We start from the raw sequence: 3,666 nt of genomic DNA, 5'->3' as shown, positions 1-3,666 counted from the left end.
CTGTCAATCACTATCTTATCTGGAAGATTAACTCCCACTTGATTCAAGCGATTGTAGTACCCAGACAATCTGAGCACTTGCTCACTAGTTGAGCGATTCTCCTCCATCTTTTAGCTATAGAACTTGTTGAAGACTTCATATCTCTCAACTCGGGTATTTGCTTGAAATATTAACTTCAATTCCTGGAACATCTCATATGGTCCATGACGTTCAAAACGTCTTTGAAGTCCCGATTCTAAGCCGTTAAGCATGGTGCACTAAACTATCAAGTAGTCATCATATTGAGCTAGCCAAACGTTCATAACGTCTACATCTGCTCTTGCAATAGGTCTGTCACCTAGCGGTGCATCAAGGACATAATTCTTCTGTGCAGCAATGAGGATTAACCTTAGATCACGGATCAAATCCGCGACATTGCTACTAACATTTTTCAACACAGTTTTCTCTAGGAACATATCAAAATAAACATATGAAAGCAACAACGCGAGCTATTGATCTACAACATAATTTGCAAAATACTACCAGGACTAAGTTCATGATAAATTTAAGTTCAATTAATCATATTACTTAAGAACTCCCACTTAGACAGACATCTCTCTAGTCATCTAAGTGATCATGTGATCCAAATCAACTAAACCATGTCCGATCATCACGTGAGATGGAGTAGTTTCAATGGTGAACATCGCTATGTTGATCATATCTACTATATGATTCACGCTCGACCTTTCGGTCTCCATGTTCCGAGGCCATATCTGTATATGCTAGGCTCGTCAAGTATAACCTGAGTATTCCGCGTGTGCAACTGTTTTGCACCCGTTGTATTTGAACGTAGAGCCTATCACACCCGATCATCACGTGGTGTCTCAGCACGAAGAACTTTCGCAACGGTGCATACTCAGGGAGAACACTTCTTGATAATTAGTGAGAGATCATCTTAAAATGCTACCGTCAATCAAAGCAAGATAAGATGCATAAAGGATAAACATCACATGCAATCAATATAAGTGATATGATATGGCCATCATCATCTTGTGCTTGTGATCTCCATCTTCGAAGCACCGTCATGATCACCATCGTCACCGGCGCGACACCTTGATCTCCATCGTAGCATCGTTGTCGTTACGCCATCTATTGCTTCTACGACTATCGCTACCGCTTAGTGATAAAGTAAAGTAATTACAGGGCGTTTGCATTTCATACAATAAAGCGACAACCATATGGCTCCTGCCAGTTGCCGATAACTTCGGTTACAAAACATGATCATCTCATACAATAAAATATAGCATCATGTCTTGGCCATATCACATCACAACATGCCCTGCAAAAACAAGTTAGACGTCCTCTACTTTGTTGTTGCAAATTTTACGTGGCTGCTACGGGCTTAAGCAAGAACCAATCTCACCTACGCATCAAAACCACAACGATAGTTTGTCAAATAGACTCCGTTTTAACCTTCACAAGGACCGGGCGTAGCCACACTCGGTTCAACTAAAGTGAGAGAGACAGACACCCGCCAGCCACCTTTAAGCACGAGTGCTCGTAACGGTGAAACCAGTCTCGCGTAAGCGTACGCGTAATGTCGGTCCGGGCCGCTTCATCTCACAATACCGCTGAACCAAAGTATGACATGCTGGTAGGCAGTATGACTTATATCGTCCACAACTCACTTGTGTTCTACTCGTGCATATAACATCAACGCATAAAACCTAGGCTCTGATACCACTGTTGGGGAACGTAGTAATTTCAAAAAATTTCCTACGCACACGCAAGATCATGGTGATGATATAGCAACGAGGGGAGAGTGTTGTCTACGTACCCTTGTAGACCGAAGCGGAAGCGTTGACGTAACGTAGAGGAAGTAGTCGTACGTCCTCCGGTTCAACCGATCCAAGTACCGTTACTCCGGCACCTCCGAGTTCTTGACACGCGTACAGCTCGATGACGCACCCTCGATCTCCGATCCAGCAGAGGCGCCGAGGGGGAGTTCCGTCAGCACGACGGCGTAGTGACGATCTTGATGTTCTCCTGCCGCAGGGCTTCGCCTAAGCACCGCTACAATATGACCGAGGTGTAATATCGTGGAGGGGGGCACCGCACACGGCTAAGGAACGATCAATGATCAACTTGTCTGTTCTAGGGTGCCCCCTACCCCCGTATATAAAGGAGGGAGGGAGGAGGTGGCCGGCCCTAGGGGGGGCGCGCCATGAGGAGGGGGAAACCTACTCCAAGTAGGTTTCCCTCTCTTTTCCTTATCTTATTTGGAGGGGGAAGGAAAGAGTACTAGTATTAGGAAGAAGTACTAGTAGTAGTAATAGGAAGAGGGGGAAGGAGAAAGGAAAGGGGGGGCTGGCCCCCCTCCCCAATTCGGATTGGGCTTGGGGGGGGGGCGCCTCCCTCCCTTGCTCCTTCTCTCTTCCTCCTACATGGGCCCAATAAGGCCCATATACCTCCCGGGGGGTTCCGGTAACCTCCCGGGGCTCCAAACTTCTCCGGAACCTTTCCGGTGTCCAAATATATCCGTCCAATATATCAATCTTTATGTCTCGACCATTTCGAGACTCCTCGTCATGTCCGTAATCATATCCGGGACTCCGAACAACCTTCGGTACATCAAAATACATAAACTCATAATATAACTGTCATCGAAACCTTACGCGTGCGGACCCTACGGTTCGAGAACGATGTAGACATGACTGAGACACATCTCTGGTCAATAACCAATAGCGGGACCTGGATGCCCATATTGGTTCCTACATTTTCTACGAAGATCTTTATCGGTCAAACCGCATAACAACATATGTTGTTCCCTTTGTCATTGGTATGTTACTTGTCCGAGATTCGATCGTCGGTATCCAATACCTAGTTCAATCTCGTTACCGACAAGTCTCTTTACTCGTTCTGTAATACTTCATCTCATAACTAACTCATTAGTTACATGCTTGCAAGGCTTAGGTGATGAGCATTACCGAGAGGGCCCAGAGATACCTCTCCGACAATCGGAGTGACAAAACCTAATCTTAAATTATGCTAACTCAACATGTACCTTTGGAGACACCTGTAGTACTCCTTTATAATCACCCAGTTACGTTGTGACGTTTGGTAGTACCCAAAGTGTTCCTCCGGTAAACGGGAGTTACACAATTCTCATAGTTACAGGAACATGTATAAGTCATGAAGAAAGCAATAGCAACATACTAAACGATCAAGTGCTAGGCTAACGGAATGGGTCAAGTCAATCACATCATTCTCCTAATGATGTGACCCCGTTAATCAAATGACAACTCTTTTGTCCATGGCTAGGAAACATAACCATCTCTGATAAACGAGCTAGTCAAGTAGAGGCATACTAGTGACACTATGTTTGTCTATGTATTCACACATGTATTATGTTTCCGGTTAATACAATTCTAGCATGAATAATAAACATTTATCATGAAATGAGGAAATAAATAATAACTTTATTATTGCTTCTAGGGCATATTTCCTTCAGCTCTTGGGTGGGCGTTCTAGTTTATACTCTTCGGCCGCCAGGACTTCGGTCCATCTGTCGGCTAGCAAGTCTTGGTCAGCTCTAAGCTGCTGCTGTTTCTTCTTGAGGCTGCTTGCCATGGCTATGAGTCTGCATTTGAAACGCTCTTGCTCGACGGGATCCTCTGGCACGACGAA

This window comes from Triticum aestivum, chromosome 3B (genome assembly GCF_018294505.1).
Source record: "Triticum aestivum cultivar Chinese Spring chromosome 3B, IWGSC CS RefSeq v2.1, whole genome shotgun sequence".
In the NCBI taxonomy this organism is placed as follows: domain Eukaryota; kingdom Viridiplantae; phylum Streptophyta; class Magnoliopsida; order Poales; family Poaceae; genus Triticum; species Triticum aestivum.
This window is presented reverse-complemented; position numbering follows the sequence as displayed.